This window comes from Sebastes fasciatus, chromosome 9, assembly GCF_043250625.1.
Source record: "Sebastes fasciatus isolate fSebFas1 chromosome 9, fSebFas1.pri, whole genome shotgun sequence".
NCBI classification, from domain to species: domain Eukaryota; kingdom Metazoa; phylum Chordata; class Actinopteri; order Perciformes; family Sebastidae; genus Sebastes; species Sebastes fasciatus.
In genome coordinates this window covers 15,205,302-15,222,397 of record NC_133803.1, presented here as the reverse complement: position 1 = coordinate 15,222,397, position 17,096 = coordinate 15,205,302, and the positions used below count along the sequence as shown (strand labels likewise).

Sequence of the window (17,096 nt, the reverse complement as noted above, 5' to 3'; positions counted from 1 at the left end):
TGAAGTATCATAATGCAGAACGCTGCTGCCTAATGAAGTCCCACCGGACTGGTTTCCCTCACTATAACTCACCTTTTGTTCTCACAAACACTCCATCAGTTCGGTTTTGACAGACATGGTTAGGATATCCAGCAAGAAACAGCCGACAGATTATTGCAGAGACTGACTGAGACTTGTGGCTTTAAAAAGTGGAGTAAATGCAAAAATTCTGTATGTAGTTGTGATTAATTTGCAACTTTTTCAACATCTGAGACTAGCCTACAGAAATGAGCAAAAACTAAAGAGTTTACTCACACTCGCACAACTTGAGGGTTTCTTTTAAATCGCTTTTAAAAAGTTATTTCTGCATGAGATACATGAAAGAGATGTAAGGCATGCAGGAATTAAGAGTATCTTTTATAGATCTGGTGTGCAGTGTGATTTCACAGTGAACTTTTGCAAAAAAAATAACTTTTAATGATGAGAAAATGTTATTATTGTAAATTTTAACTGTAAACTATAGTAACAAATAAGACTGGAGAACATGCGCTAAAGTTTCTGGAATATCAATATAATCCTGTTTCGAAAAGATTTCCCCACTGATCTCTTCACAATTGTGGGTTTCTGATAAACAATATTCCTCAAAGCATTTCAAACCTTGAATCAATGATTGCAATCTGCCACTAGACATTGTGAAAGTGCAATAAAATCTAACAGTGTAACCGATAGCTGAAACGGATAAGATAGAAGAAGCGTCGGACAAACACATTATTTCAAACAGGTAATCATATTCCAAGAAATGAGGTGACAGAAATGGTTTATCTGTGCCTTCCTACGCTCGCACGCCCAAATGTGCTCGTCCATATCCCTTGTATAACCATGTCTGTGCCTCCTGTTTCTGAGAAGCCAAGTTAAATGCACGCTGACTGAATTATATCCAATGCTCGAATGCTTTGAACCAGCCCTGCTGTTGTACCCACACTCACACTGTAAACCCACTGAACTCTGTATGGAGTAACACTGTTTACACTGTACATATGGAGCATTTTCCTCCATGACAAATGAGCCTTGCCTTTGGCCAGTTAACACAAATTATAATTTTACATTTACTTGATTTTAATGTTTTTTTTTTGTAGTTTCACTTACACAGATTGCATTGATTCTAGCCTGAGGTACTCTACTCTCATATGAATGCAAGTCCGCTATCAATCATTGCTTCAGTGCAAACCTGATTTCCATAAAGAGGCACTCTCGCCAAAGGCTACTTCATTTAATAGTTTTCAGAGAAGCTGAAGGCAATATTTTATCACAGAACAAGCATTGCAGCACGATGCACCATGTAGATAGTACTATCACACAAAATCAGCCATATGTCTGTTACAATGTCTCAGGGCTGTCAAAGTTAACACGATAATAACGCATTAAAGCACCTTGCGATTTTTAGGTTTTAGCGGGCTCAGTTTTAAGCTAGAGTGAAGATAGGATTAGAGTGAATAGAAGATTCAAAGGTGTCCCTTGACCTCTGACCTCATGATACAGTATGTGAATGAAAATGGGTTCTATGGGTACCCACAAGTCGCACCATAGAGTTGCACCATGCCGTGCGCATCACAACAGCCCGAGTTCGGGTCAGGACGTAAGATCGCTAGATGGACAGATGTCAAGAGGCGCAGATATCTAGTATTTTTACATTTTATTTCTTCATAATGAAAAGGTCCAGGCCTTCAGGTGCGCAAGGAAGAAAACGGAGAAAAGAGGAGGAGGAGGAGGAAAAGAAAGCCTACAAAGACCCCTCCAGTCCAAATCCGAATTTCACTTAGGGCACCAAAAGGGCTCGAGCCGGCCCTGATTTGCATAAAGCTAGCATATTTGCTCACTTACATGTTGATGAGAGTATAAAATACTTGACAAATCTCCCTTTAAGGTACATTTTGAACAGATGTGCGGTTCATTTATGATTAATCGCGATCAACTATACACAATCACGCAACTACAGTGAATGCAAAAGCTTTTTATGTGTGGTCAGGACCACTCATAAGCCAAATCTTTTAGGCCATGGATTAATAATTAAAGCATAACCTACACGATGGAAATATGAAATATTCATATTTTTCCTCACCCTAGTTGAATTCAGCCCTTTGCATGAGCCGTAATATTACCATTTTTGGCACACAAGAGTATAATCCCAGAAATACAGGACCTGGATGCTTCGATGTCTGCATGCAGGTCACAAGTGGCATTTCAGGACATGCAACCAAAATCCCAGCCTCTCCAAATTCTGGCTCAAATGTCTATTTCAGTTGCTGAGGAAGTGCCTGCCACCCTCCTGCGGCGCTAATACATTGCCTTCAACAACATTTCTAAGGTTCTTATTTTAACTCAAACCACTTGTTTCAATCAAACCACACATATGCTGTGCTCATGCAGCCAACATTATATCACAAGCTCTCTATTTCTCTGGGCTCCTAATCAAGTTGCACATTATTACACATCACATAATTAGTAGTAGAAGTAGTGGTATGAGGGGTTCTTGTTGTCAGGCTATCATTATTATGTTTGTTTATTTTTTGTTTCGGTCTTGTGTGTGCTGATATTTAGTTTCCACAGGTAATAACTTACAGATGGTTTGCACCCATCACTGAGGACCGCTTCCCTATATGGCTCTTTGCTTATGCTAATAACAAACGGCCTGGAATGTGCATCCAAATTAAGATCAAACACGATTCACCGACGCTTTCACATGGCTAGTGGTCTGCACTTGCTTCATGGATGAGATTTAACAAATAAGTTTAAAGAATAAGTGTGATATTCTATATTTTTCCTACAGTATTGTCAACAAAGCTCATGAAAACACCGACCCAACAATGAATTGATCCCACTAACAAGTACTGCCTCATAAATATCTTTTATATAGACCTCCAATGTTGCCCAAAAACTATTACAAACACATCAATAATAAGCCACACTGTTACAGCGGCTGACACGTTCCCTACTGATTAACATGTGCATTGTAGTCTATTTTGAGTCAATCCCACATAAGCCATCCCGCTGCTATAAATACTCATTCGGGTTGTAGTTGGAAAGTATTGAGAGATGGGCTTTTTGTTGTTGTTTTTCGTCTTTTTAATGGGATTTGTTGACAATGAAATAAAATATATTATATTGCCAGCCTCTCTCTTCAAGACAATAGGATTGAGACAATATGAAAACAACTGTGAGTGGGGTCATATATCTTGTTTAAGCACGGCCATGTGATCACTCCCTCAGTGTGGACATGGACTGCATTTATATAGCACATTTCTACCTTAATAGAGTTAGACGTGTAATCATGAAACACAAACCTGCAAGGAGACGATTTAAGTCTTCAATGAATGATTATACCCAACGCGGTATCTTTTTCACACACTGACACACACATACACACACGCGCGCACACACACACACACACACACACACACACACACACACACACACACGCAAAGGTTTATTGATCCCATTGAAGGCTATTTCAGATAAAATACCAATATATACTTTGGTCATTAAAAAACCTTAATTAAGAAATAAATATTAGGTTTTTTTTTCTGGCTTGACGGGTTATCAATTCTGGCAGTTCTTAAAAGTGCTGAATGTGAAATTGAGAGCATATCTATTGCCTCCACACATCTCTCAATATGACGACGGCTTAACAGTGCTAACAGTGCAAACAACCCCAACAGTGCTGACAGAGCTAACAGTGTTAACCTGGGGGTAACCGGAGGGTGGGGGGGGCTACTATTCCGTGATGGCGGTGTCAATCGGGATGGTGTTATTAGCTGTAACCGCCGTATGAGAGTATTGTAGAGCAGCGGCCGTGAGCTAGCCAGTGGCATGCTCCCATTCACTAACATGCACTAAAAGCACGCACAGCCAGCCCGGCTATGTAAACAAAGCAAGGACAAGCTTGGATTACAACACACACAGAGGGAGAGTGACTTCATTCTCTGCTCTATATCTTTACATAGCAAATAGTTGTTTCCTGCTTTATTAATGTTCTGTATATCGTATAGAGAACCTTTAAAGGGACTGTTTGTAACTTTTTACAGGTATAAATCTACCGGGTCGGGATCCCATGCGCGCTCGCATATGCTCGCTCACGTGTGGCTGCGCTGTTCAGACCGCTCCTCTGGCTGCCTACCTGCACGAACACAACGCGCGCGTTCTCGCGCCACCTCACGTTCATGCGCACTCCCTACACACTGCAGAAGACTTCGTAGCTCTGAGAATATCTAGTGAATGTACAGTGGAGGTTGGTGCAGAAATAAATGCTGCAGCTCCTCCAGACCAACAGAGGTTTCCCGTGTCTTGTGAAGTGACGGGGCTCCGCAGAGAGAAACGTTATCGCCTCCGACCGGGTGCCGGTGTCTCACTGCGGGCGCGCTCGGAGACGATAACGTTTCTCTTCCTGCTAGCCCCGGAGGCTGAAGCAGGAAAAGCCAACACTAGGATCAGCATTGATTCATGGAGAGACCTTCGTCTGGTCAGCTAACATTACTGCCAAGCAGCTGAAATATAGAGTGATATTGTGGTTTTAGCTGACGTGTGTCGCCTCACTGTTTTGAGCGACGCTCGTTCATGTCTATTTAGAGCGAGCAAGCGTGAGCCCGACGCTGACTTTCGTTGACTTCACGGCCACAGGTCTCGCTGTTAACAAGCAATTCTGAAAGTTACAAATAGTCCCTTTAAGCATCAGGAAGGAAAAAAGAAGAAATTCCACATTTCACTTTTTCTTTTCAAAGGCAGCGGAGATAAAATCCAAGAAAAAGACATTATTATGTGTTCTGTTTTCGAGGGCGTCATTTAAAACGTCTAACACAAACATTAGCAAATGGCTTGGAGCTGCTCATCCTGCCAAACGTTGACAGGGAGGGGGGGGGAAGATGGTGTCATTTGTGAATACAAGGGATTCTCTGACTGTTAACTCACCAAATGTTTTGGGGAGGTGAGGTGTTTGGAGGTCACCTTTCAGCGATGGTGTCCATGCTGTCTACTGGGGGTGTGCGATTATCCTCCTCTGGCCGGATCATGGCGTCTGGGAGGCAGAGAGGGAGCAAGGGGGCAGAGGGAGAAGGAGAGGAAAGGAGCGGATGAGTTACTGTAAAGACGATGTGTCCAAATTAGGAAGTGGAACACCTATAGCTCACAGACTTCTTTAACATTTGAAATGCTTCAACAGGTAGGAAAGACTATAACACCATGTCACTGCAAGTTAAGCCATCTTGACTGCTCTTTCTCTACATCTGGCCTCTTAGTGTAGAGCCAAAGGTCTTTTGTCAGCAACTAATTTGTATATCTTTTCATGTGTGTCACTGCCAAATAGCTCATATTACTCTCAGTAATCTACCTTTCCATCTGCAGCAGTGTTAAAATAGTTCTTTATGCAATATGTTTTAATCAAGGATCTACTTGAATAGTGTAGCTACCATTCCCCACAGGATAATATCTGTCAAAGGGAAGAATGGCATGTCTTCATGTCTAGGGAAGTGTTCATGCCTTATATAGTCTTGGTCTAGTAGAGTTGCCTGCTGCACATAGCTGGATCTAGCCAGGGGCTAAGGAAGCAGACCTTATGAGAGCTCATTAAAACAGTCTTCAAGTCTTAAGAGACAAATATGAATGCACTAGAAAAAAAAATAAGCTTGCCATTAAAAATAATCGAGAGTAATGGAGCAGTTCCCAGATGGAAAAGGCATTTATTAAAAATGGAAGCCCTGGCAGGATTGGATGGGTAAATGAGAAAGGGTGACAGAGGGGAGGACGGTCAAGGCAGGGGCTCGGCACTAATATTCAAACAGTTCACAAACGCCTTGTGTATTGTGAAACAAATGAGCACGCTACTCGCCTTTTCGTGTCACACTTGCAAATTACACCTCAAAGGTCAATTGGGGAAACATTTCTCTTCTAATAGGGAGTTACATGACATTTCGGGGCGAGGGCGATGCTCTTTTTTTTAGTAACACTGACATTTTCACTGGCTGCACAACGACCAAAACTAATTTAAATAAAAATCCACAACCGTTTTCTTTCTTGCATTGCATAAAAGGCCTTCTAACAAGATGGAGTACTTCATCCTAATACTGACGACCTCACTTGGCCTATCTGCTCCACGTTTTAGCTGAGTCTGCAGGGGGGCTCTCAAGTGAGACATAAAGAGGACTGAATGAGACAATTAGCATTTTCAAGTTTCCACTTTAAATCTGCAACCCGACTTGATCGGAGTCTCAATTTGCATGAAATACCCGATGAATGAGCGGTCTTTTCCCACAATAATATGAAATGGTAATTATCCAGATAGAGTGCGAATGTGAATGTACCATAGCTCATTACCAATCTGAGACACAGTACATGTGAAGGCCACTCCTTTAAAGTAAAAGATAAAAAGGTCAAGTAATTATATAGGCTTTGGTTCTAAGTCTCAAAGCGGAGTGCTCTGAAGAAGAACATCTTGAAGTGCTCATTTTCAAAATGCAACTGAGAGAAATATGAAAAGAAACTCATTTTTAATCAGTTACGTTTTGTTACATGTGAGAATATCCATCCATATACCGGGCATCTGAAAGGCATAATGAGAAATCAAAAAACAATGCAACAATTCCCATGCAGCAGGTCTTTGTCTGATTGCTGCTATGGCGACTCAACAGGGTGTGTGTGTTTAAATTTGTGACAATTTGGGGATTCCAGTTGTTTTGCACCAGCTATTCGCAAACCCATTGCCAAGTTTGGGCGTGATGTTCTTAGTAACTACTAGCTAGTTTCAAAATAGTGTATAATGAAATCAAGATGCACCATTAATGTTAAGATGAAATAAAAAAAATGCCTTTTTAACCCTTTTAGATCACATCCCCGGTCATAATGTGCACCTATTTAACAATAAATACAAACAAATATATATAATACAATATAATAATATAAAAATATCTTTATATATAAATCCAATTCAAATTTCTTCCTGTATAACAAAAAATGATGGGTGCTTACATGAGCTAGTACCAACCAATTGCAACCAATAATATCATGACATCCATCCATCAATCAATCAGCAACCTTTAGCCACAAGGGAGGTGTGTGTGAAGTCACAGTCCTCTTTAGCTCCGTATGGTGCTACATTCTAAGCCCACTCAAATGCAAAGGATTTGATTTAAATCCCTCTTCTAATTGTACATTGCTCAAATATTCCATTTCACTGGGTAATACTCACAGATATTAAAAAAAAGAAAAAAATCCACAGAGCTTTTAGAAAGGTGCAGAATAAAAGTATCCCTTTTCCTTAAAAAACATATTTTATATTATGATTGTGATATGTTTTGTTTATCTCTGTGGAAGATATCAGTTGGTTCCTACTTCTAACAAAGGCTAACAAGGTTAATGCAATGGAGCGGGAACAAAAGCAATCAATCAATATATAAATGTCTCAGTATGTGTGTTTCTGTAGTGTGCATGCTGTTTAGAATGAGTGGGAAATAACTGATTATGCTAACCTAGCTGATGTTATTAGGCTATTATGAAAACATTAACGGCATAACGTTTTATTTATTTAGATATGTTGTGTTACTTTTGCAAAATGTCATTTCAAATCTTCACAGTTTAAACAGCATTTGTTGTCAGTGTCAGGTCAGATGTGTTCACCATATTCCATTTTAATCTCTCATACTCGAAACAGACAATATGTTAGCAAGCTAACGTTTGTGTATTAAAGGTCCTATTGATAACATTTTTATGTAGACGGATATTAAAAAAAAAAAAATGGACATCCCCTTAGCCTTTAGAAAGGTGCCGAATAAAAGTATGACTTTTCCTGAAAAAAAAATACAGATTGGGAATTTATCATTTAAAAAATGTTGGCGGGTCCAAAATTAATGTTTTGTTTATCTCTTTGGAAGATATCTGACGTTTGGTTCCCACTTCTAACAAGGCTTGTCAGCCTTATATTAAAACAACGTTAGTATCACGTGGTATCTCTGGGTCGTCAGTTAGTGTGGAAAAAGCAGATAAATGGCTGAGATTGATGGTAAGTGACTGGAAACGACTTGTTGTGAAGTAAATGCAATGGAACTGGGGAGGGAGAATGTGACATGTCTCTAGGCTGAATGTTTTCAATTGCACCTTTAAAGGAGGCACACAGGAGTCGACAGCCTCCTCAGGCCAACATTGCAGCGCACGGCCACAGTGGTACAGATAGAAAGGACAGTGGCAACAACTAAAACTTGATAGGTCGGACTGTGCAGACTACGCACTGCAAATCCCATGGCACTTTCACTCTCAGTCTCACTTCTCTCTTCCTCCTAAATGCAGCCCCTTATCTCACCGAGCTATGGTCCAATATAAATCTACTAGCAAAGCGCTTCAAATTTATTGTCCGAAAATACATTTATATCACCTTTCACCGATTGTTTATCCAGCCGTGCGAGTGCAACTACACAGAAAAACTGCCCTTGATTAATGTCTTTGGGGATTTGTGTTATATGACCCAAACACCCAGCGTCGGGCTGATTTAAGAGCTGCGAGTTCTGTCGGGTTATGATAAAAATGGGGCTCAAACTTCACTGGATGCTTAGACAAAAGTGGAAGAATGTTTACTTGAGTCTGCTTCTGATATTAACTACCAAGCAACATCTTAACCTTGAAGCGAATACTTCATCTGACGCGGTAACTGCTACAAATGACTCAGTATCTAATCACCTGCATGTAAGGGCTTTGCAAGAACCTCTGTGCCTCAGTGAGTGTCTTACAAATGGCTTTTTTTGATGAAGTGATGGTGCGGAGGAGTTTATATTGTCTCCAGCTGTAACACTGCATACAGGAATGTGTAGGAGCAAGGCAGTTTGTGTGTGTGTGTGTGTGTGTGAGAGAGAGAGAGAGAGAGAGAGAGAGAGAGTCAAAAAGACAGACATACAGAAAGGATGTGTGTGTGTTTTCATGGTTGAACTGTAGCTGAGATTCAGCCAAGGTCATCCTCTTACTTATGACATACATGGAGCCAGACTGAGCCTCTCACTTGGATGCTCTCCATCCGCTCCCACTGATAAGACCGGCTACTTCATGTGAAGCAGGGTGACACCACGCATGGCTCTGTATCGCGCTGATCTAGTGTGATTAAAACCACATTTAGAGTTTTATTGAATCGCAATAAAGAAGGCAGTATTCTCACATTTACAGGTATATATGCCTTTAAAAAGATCTTAAGACGGGTATTGTATAGTTTAAATATCATGTTATACTAGGGTACATGCCTTCTCTGGTGCATATTTCTAATATTTCCAGTTGCATTTATGAATATGTAACGATGTAAAAACAGTCTATGTACGAGCTACTGTAAAGCAGGGGAAGCACATTGCAGCTCAGTGGGGAATAATTCCATTAAAAGACCTTTCCAGCCACAAAGGTGGACAGGGATATTCTGTTAATTGGTTTATGCATGTCAGCCGGGAAACTCAATTGCAGGCTATCAAAAAGGCCTGAAACAGCTTAACCCAAATAAAACCTTACCCAGTCTGTCAACAGTCCACATATTTTTCTTCAGCGTCTGAAGCCTGTGTAAAGTGGTGAGGTGTAAGTGCAACTCGCTGACCAGCAGGACTGCTTTGCTTTCTCCTGATCAACACAAAAAAATTGATTCACCTATTTATCACGATTTTTTTTTTAACAATTTTGAAATGGATTTTTTAATGCCAGAATCAATATATTTGCGGAGGTAGAAGGAAGTTACTGCTATTATTGCTGTCGTCTGAGTAACATGACTTCATATTTGTTCTGTATCCGTCGAAAACCAAAACAAACCGCAGCGAGCCGAAACGAGAAAGTAGAGGTGGAGGGTCCACTTGAATACGACCTGTACCCTCACATTTTAAATCCAAAGTGGTATACACTACACATACAGTAAAGTATGGAAACACTTTGGGTTTCACACATTGCCAAGAAAAGCAAAGCTAGACATCACAGCTGAAGCTGCATTCTACCTCTGTCATGGACAGGAAACGTTATCGTATTGCAGAAACATGCGATCAAGCCAGCCGGTACTCTCATCTCCGTGGTCAAATCTGGCGAGCCGGAGCTGACAATGGATGTATGAAGAGAACGGAGCTGACGGGAAAGCTAGCAACGAACTTGGTGATGTTAGCGGAAGTATACGCGCGTGACTATGTCGGGTTTTACAAAAATCGCAATAAATTGTAATATCGAATCGCAATATTTGTAGAATCGCAATACTTAAAATATTGAATGGGCACCCAAGTATCGTGATTGTATCGAATGGGGCGATAGGGCTATCATCCCAGCCCTAGTCACCACCCTGCCAGCTAAAGCTCCCTTTAAAATTCATGAGAGAAAAAAAAAATATATATCTTTCTGGCACATCAGTGAGGAACACATTTCAGTTTTATTTCTGTAAGCCTTCTGTTGTACTGAGAGAACCACATGAATTCAAGAATACGGCTCGGTTAAGGACAGCAGCTCTATCAGAAAGAGAGATATGAGTGATGATAAAATACTATATGGGTGAGACATTACTGTTTATAGAGATTAGGTTGGCGCCAAGTTGGTGCCAGTCTTAAGCAAATGCATGATGATGATGGTAACAGATTATACAGTGTTTAAGAAAGTGGCAATAAAGTAATGAATCATATTTGCTGTAGTGGGAGGATGGTTTTGTTGTTTGCGAACTGTTAACATGCGATTCTGCACTTAAAACTAACTGACTGTATGCAGAATACAGTCAGCTATTACTTCCAGCTTGCATATCAAACACATTGTGCATTTGTGCATCGCCCTAACAGAAACCATGAGGCTACATCAATAAACCACAGAAACTTTGACAGCAACCTGACCACAGGCACAATGTTTTCTTCATTAAACGTTCACGTTGTTAAATGAGTAAATCTGGGAGCCATCTGCTAAAACATTGCCCCCCCAGTGGCCTTGTAAAGGACTATATCCTTCAATCAAATGGCCAAACTCCAGGCAAGCTTCTGTGACGCCGAGAGGTTCACGGCCTGATCACCATAACTACAGCCGACAAACTCGACATGCGATGCTTCCTGTTAAATGAGCCTTAGCCCATGGAGGTGGACCAATTGGCAGGAAATGAGACCAAATTGATTGGGAAACAGATGGAAGACAAGCAGCCACTATGAAGCCCATGAGGCTGTAAAGGATGGAAAAGGAATGAGGGGTGAAAATGGAAATGAGACAGAGAGAGAGAGAGAGCTGTGGAACGTGAGAACAGAATAAAGCAATTTCCTCTGTAAAATCAATGAATTGAGATCTATATTTGTCAAGGTGTCCGAGCAAAATGTTCAACTTTGACCGGTGACATTCAGATCTGTCAGTAATGCATTTGAACAAAATGCATCTGCTTCACTGAAAGCGATCTGTAACACTGTTATTTGCTGTATTCTTATGCAATCTTTCTAAGAAACAAGACACACGAGAGGCCTTGAAAATATGCCAAACGCAAAGCATTCTCGCCCTCATTTGTTAAAAGACATCTTTCGAAAGAGTTACACACAGAGACAATATCTCCGCCGTCAGAGCCAATTTTAAGACAGATTCAAGATCCATTCAATCTTTGTTTTCAGACATCAACACTAACAGTAGAACGGGTCTTCGTGACCTTACAAAGAAATGCCACGAGTACTAGACAGTTGCCAAGCTCTTCAAAAGGCAAAATCCGTGATCCAAATATAAACACCAGGGTCACCCTACCACCGAAATTCAAAGGAACCGGCAACACACTCTCAAATTAACACATCTTTTAATATATACTCTAGACAGCAACTAAATCAAAGTTATTAATGTTGTCGGAAGCTGTTCGTCATAATCATTAAGACAAATCCTTCAGTTATATATGTGAATTTAGCTGAAAGTCATATTGCCCAAAAATGAAGGAGTTAGCTTTTAAGTTGAAGTCAAACAGATAGAATTTGTACTGGCAGACTTTTGTAATGACTATGAGGAGTAACTTGGAAGGTACACTGTGGAGTGTTTGTCCACTAATAGGGCTACAGAGCATTTTAAACTGGGTTACCACTTTGTTTGCATCATGCGTTCGTATGAGGACACACAAGTTTCAAGCTTCTCCACAGTTGGCGGCGGTAAAAGGCAAAGACGTGTGGCAATGCACCAACAAAAAGCAATGAAGAAGAAGAAGACTGCTGGCTGAGATGTAAAAAATGCAGGATTTAAAATATTTAAACAAAATCAGCTTTGCTAAGGAAACGGTCAAGGATACACAAGAAAACGCCACAGGTTACCTCGAAATGATAGTTATGACAATGACAACAATGACCCTGTAGTGCAAGTGATACCAACATTGAAACGATAGCCGATTGTGGGTGCAAATGTGCGCTCTTGAAATACCCTGTAATACTCGCTGGGTTGATACAACATCTACGCTGAATGGCCACTCGGATAAAAACCTTTTGTCATCACCAGTGCAAATGACACATTGCCGTATGAATCTCCTGTGTTGAATGGGGGCAGGCAAACACACAAACACACACACACACACACACACACACACACACACACACACACACACTTCCCTATGTTTTTCTAGCTGACTTCTCTCAGTCGAGATCAGTGGATTACAATCTGTCTTGTTGGGCCGGAAATGAAAGCTTCATATAAATCTCTACATACTGTTTGAGGGTACAGCAGCATACTCAAAATACCCCCCACTTTACTTTCAAGGTTCAAGGTTCTTTATTTGTCATTTGTCAATTCCAGCAAAGCAGTCATTGGCAATGGAAATCTTTGGTCTCAGGTTCCTTCAACAATGCTCATAAAATATGTATATATATATATATATTTATATATATATATATATATATATATATATATATAAAAGAGGAAATCACACAACTAAAAGCAAAATGATAATCTGATGCAAAAAATAGTGCAGTTAAAATAAATATAAACTAGGGCTGTCAAAGTCAACGCGATAATGATGCGTAAACGCAAATTCGTTTTAACGACACTAATTCCTTTAACGCATTAAGGCAACTTGCGTTTTTTAGGTTGTAGCGGGATCCGATTTAAAGCTGAAGAGAAGATACTGGCACCATATGAAACTAAAAAATCGAAGGAATCCATTGGTATCAACCATGTCATACTAGCTTAAGGAGGTTAAATAACGTTCCAAACGTAGGCTAAATTTTATACATATGTTTGCATAAAGCAAGCATATTTGTCCACTCGCATGTGGATAAGAGTATTAAATACTTGACAAATCTTCCTTTAAGCTACATTTTGAACAGATAAAAAAATATTAATTTGCGATAAACTGCGATTAATCACGGACAATCATGCGATTAATCGTGATTCAATATTTTAATCGATTGACAGCCCTAATGTAAACATAAGTAAATATAAAATAGTAATGTACATGTACATTTTTAAATTAGTAATTTAGTTGATGACAGTATTTCAGATGGGAAAACTAAATGTAAACAGGATGTAGTATGTATATGCATGATGAAAAGTACTAAAAATATATATACAGAGGTGTAGGCAGGAAGTAGAGAAGTAGAAATGTAGAGGATGTTGTTGAGTCTGAAAATCTCAGGCCTTGGGCCTAGACGGCTGAGATCACAGCTCAATGTTACTCAATGTTCAATCCTAATAGTGTCAGAAAGTCAACACAGGTTACTCGAAAGAATCACTTGATGCTGTACAAGTATGTTGCAAGAAAAATAGAGTTTTATTGTGTTTTAAAAATCAGAAGACAAAACACAATCAAACCCGAGCCGATCCGGAACACGACTGCCCGCTCGCTTATCATCATATAGTTATATGCTTGAACCAAAAGACACATCCTTCTTATCTTGTCATCAATAAAATTTACGTTCTCTACTTCTACTGGTCGCCGTCAAACTAGCCTACAAATCAGCATAAACTCGTCCTCCTTTGCCATCCGTTTAGAGTTAGAGTTGCCCTTTTTTGGGCCTTTTGGGGCGGCATCTTTTTCTACACAGCTATGATGCGACTTGAAGTTCGTTTGCGTTACGTCATTAGAGCTGTGAGTTACAGCGGCCAGTGTGAGTATTACAGCACTGGGGTCTATACAGCTGCACTAGGAATATATGCTGTTTCAATAGTAAAAACAGTGTTATAGGATTAATACTTTTATCATTGTTTATCACATTTTTATATAGTTTAAAAGGGATTGCTTCCTCAATGTCAGGGTATAATATAGTTGCATAATTGTCTTGCCGCAAGTCAGAGGCATGGCTATTATATACTCTTATAAAAATAGAAATTAGATAGTTAATTAAATAGAGAGTTATATGAGAAATGATAAGAAAACTGAATTTGAACCTTGGTGAAAATATCTCAAGAATGAGCCACTTCACTGTGAATTACCTCCAATTTCATATACAGTAAGTACCTGTACTACAGGATACTTCATGCCACTGCTGCATTTAGATGTGGCGTCTACCTCACGTCTGCCGCCATTAACAGCCTATTGATCCTGGAGAAGCAGACAGTGTCAGATAATGACACATCTAAAGCCAAGCCACATCAAATTACAGTCAAACGTATTCATATAAAGTGCTTTAAATAAACAGGTTGCTCGCAAAGTGCATGAGTCATCAGTGGGAGGATGAGACTTGAATGGGCTGAGGGTAGTTATCTGGCCGGAGTGTGAATTAAGAATCTGAGCGCGGACTCCACATCATTAACCCTTCGGAGCTGCGCTGACCTTAGATGTTCATTTGATCTCATCACGGTTTGGTGGGCGTGGAGGTAGAATGGGGTGAGGGCGACGGTGCGGCAGCGCCCCTTTGATGTTGTCATGCAAAATTCTTTTATCTCTCGTGGAGCGTTTGAGACCGGGCTGGCTGTCCAATAACTCAATTAGAGCTACTCTGAATGTGAGCCGACAGCGTAAGAGGAGGCATGAGGTGATAATAAACGCAACTATTAGGACAAATGGGACCACAAACTGAGCAAAACAAAGAAAAAGAGCAGATGAAATCGTCTCTCTTTAGCTGCAGGAGGACAAATTGTGAAGAAGGAAAAAAAAATAAAAAATTGCACCAGCTCTGTCTGGTAGCAAGATGACCAAAGCACAACCTAATTCCTGTTCATGAGCTGCTCTGAATGTGTGATATCCAGCTGGTGTACAAATAAGCTCTTCATTGAAGTTCATGTTAATGGTTAGCATTGTGTTTGATTTAATTGAAGGCAGTTTGCTTGACAAATGATGTGTATCCTTTCAGGGTTCACCCAGAGCTTCATCAGCACAAATAACACAAAGTAGCATAAAAGAATTCCGAATCCCAAAAGCTCAAAGCTCTTAGCGTGTTCACTCAGGCAAAACTGCGTGGGTTGTTTTCCCCCATAAAGTGTATTGTACCTCGGAAACAAGGTGGAAAGAAAAGCGGGAATGGGATAAAGTAGGAGTATGGAAGGGATGACAGGGCGCGTGTCTTTGCATCTGTGCTCTTTATATGAACAGGACTGGCGGACCCCTCTGCATTCTTTCATGACTGTGAAAAGATGCACTGCAGCGTTAGGTGAGGAAGGAGGACAGAGGAGCGGAGGTGAGGAGGAAAAGAAGCAGAGGCATGGCTTTTTACATTAGGCCTTTCATCTCTCTCCTGCCATCGGTCATCAGAAATGGAAGAACACCGACTCCAAAACACTGCACTCCATTCCAATTTCGTTTAGCTCAGGACCCGTTGAGACACGAAAGAATGAGAAAATAAAGAAGGCTTTATTACAATGTCCCAAAAGAGCAGAAACAATCACTCATGCACAAAGGAATTTAACTGCATTGTCTCAGCGCCAGTACCAACAAAAGAATAGTCTTGGTTTTCATATAAAGATGGCCTTCCATCGGGCGAAAGCTATTTCTAACCTTCATCTTGCGAGACCGCTAATAATCATCAAATACTTCCTGTGTGCTCCAAAAAAAGAAGCGAACAATCTAGGCAAAAGGTCTTCAATAACAAAACATCAGGAGAACAAACTTATTATGAAATCCCGCTCCCTTTGGTTCCTTAAATCAGAACACACTGTATGTCTCACACAAACAAACACACAGATGAAGACAAAGCTTTTTCTCACAGATCAGTGAGCGGCTCACTGGGTGATTTTTAATATGTCGTGGCCATAATTCGACACACAGAATGCTGAAAAGTGTTTGTGTTTTCAAGGAAACGCTTCAGAGAGAATCTTACGTCTACTCGTGTTGTGAAAACTTGCCTTTAGACATCTTGGGAACAACATCTTTGGGACATTTCTTTTTCTTTTTCACAAGTTATTTGTCCAATTTGACCTTTTAATGCTGCACAAACAGTAAGTCATAAACAGAGAGGAGCAGACAGGATCTCCACTGAGAGAACATATTGGAAAAAATAGCAATAATGGAGAAAAGATCTGTGTAGGATTTGTAAAGAGAAAGTACAATATTTAACCAAGAGTTGTTCCGATACCAGTATCAGAAATGTGTCCGATACTGCCTAAAATTTGGTATTGGGTATCGGCGAGTACGCCAGTCTATGCACCGATCTGATACCATAATTTATTAAACCAGAAAAAAAAACTTGTTTAACCAGAAATCAATTCATCTTCGCCGTCACGACATGTTTAGTATGTAAGGCTTCCGTTTCGAGGGGCGGCAGTACCAAAATAGGGTGTTTGAATATTACACCCTGCAGGACAACTTAGCACACAAGCTGTCCACTGAGGAGAAAGCTAAGAGAATACAGAATTGTTTTTCATTCCTAACTTCATGTATTTATGTTCTTTGTAACTGACAAACTGAATAATAAAAGAAAGTTCTAGTGCATTCTTTCTCTGTCTGTATTTGTTCATGTTCTACAAAGGGTTAAACCTGAGCCAGGCCATACAACACAGATAGTAATCATATCACATCCATACATGGTTAGTAGTGAACAGCCTGTTAAATAATAATGATGATAATAACCATATATAGATCGGTACTCTGTATCGATAGATACCGCAAGTTCAGGTATCGGAATCGGTATCAGGAAGGATAAAAATGGAATAGGAACATCTGTAGTTTAAGCTAATAATTGTGCAGAGAGAGAACGACAAACAACAACATGCTGAACTGT

At 40.2% G+C, this 17,096-nt stretch overlaps 1 protein-coding gene across 3 annotated transcripts in view; it reads right to left on the bottom strand.

The window, feature by feature from the left end:
• chrm3a (cholinergic receptor, muscarinic 3a) overlaps positions 1-17,096 on the bottom strand; it is a 114,051-nt gene that overhangs the window by 73,313 nt on the left and 23,642 nt on the right. For 2 of the 3 annotated variants that reach the window (XM_074646226.1, XM_074646227.1), the window contains exon 2: positions 4,942-5,047. The exons of the other annotated variant lie outside the window; for it this stretch is intronic. The gene's annotated coding sequence lies outside the window, so the exon portion shown is untranslated. The remainder of the gene's footprint in view (positions 1-4,941; positions 5,048-17,096) is intronic. 3 annotated transcript variants of the gene reach the window in all.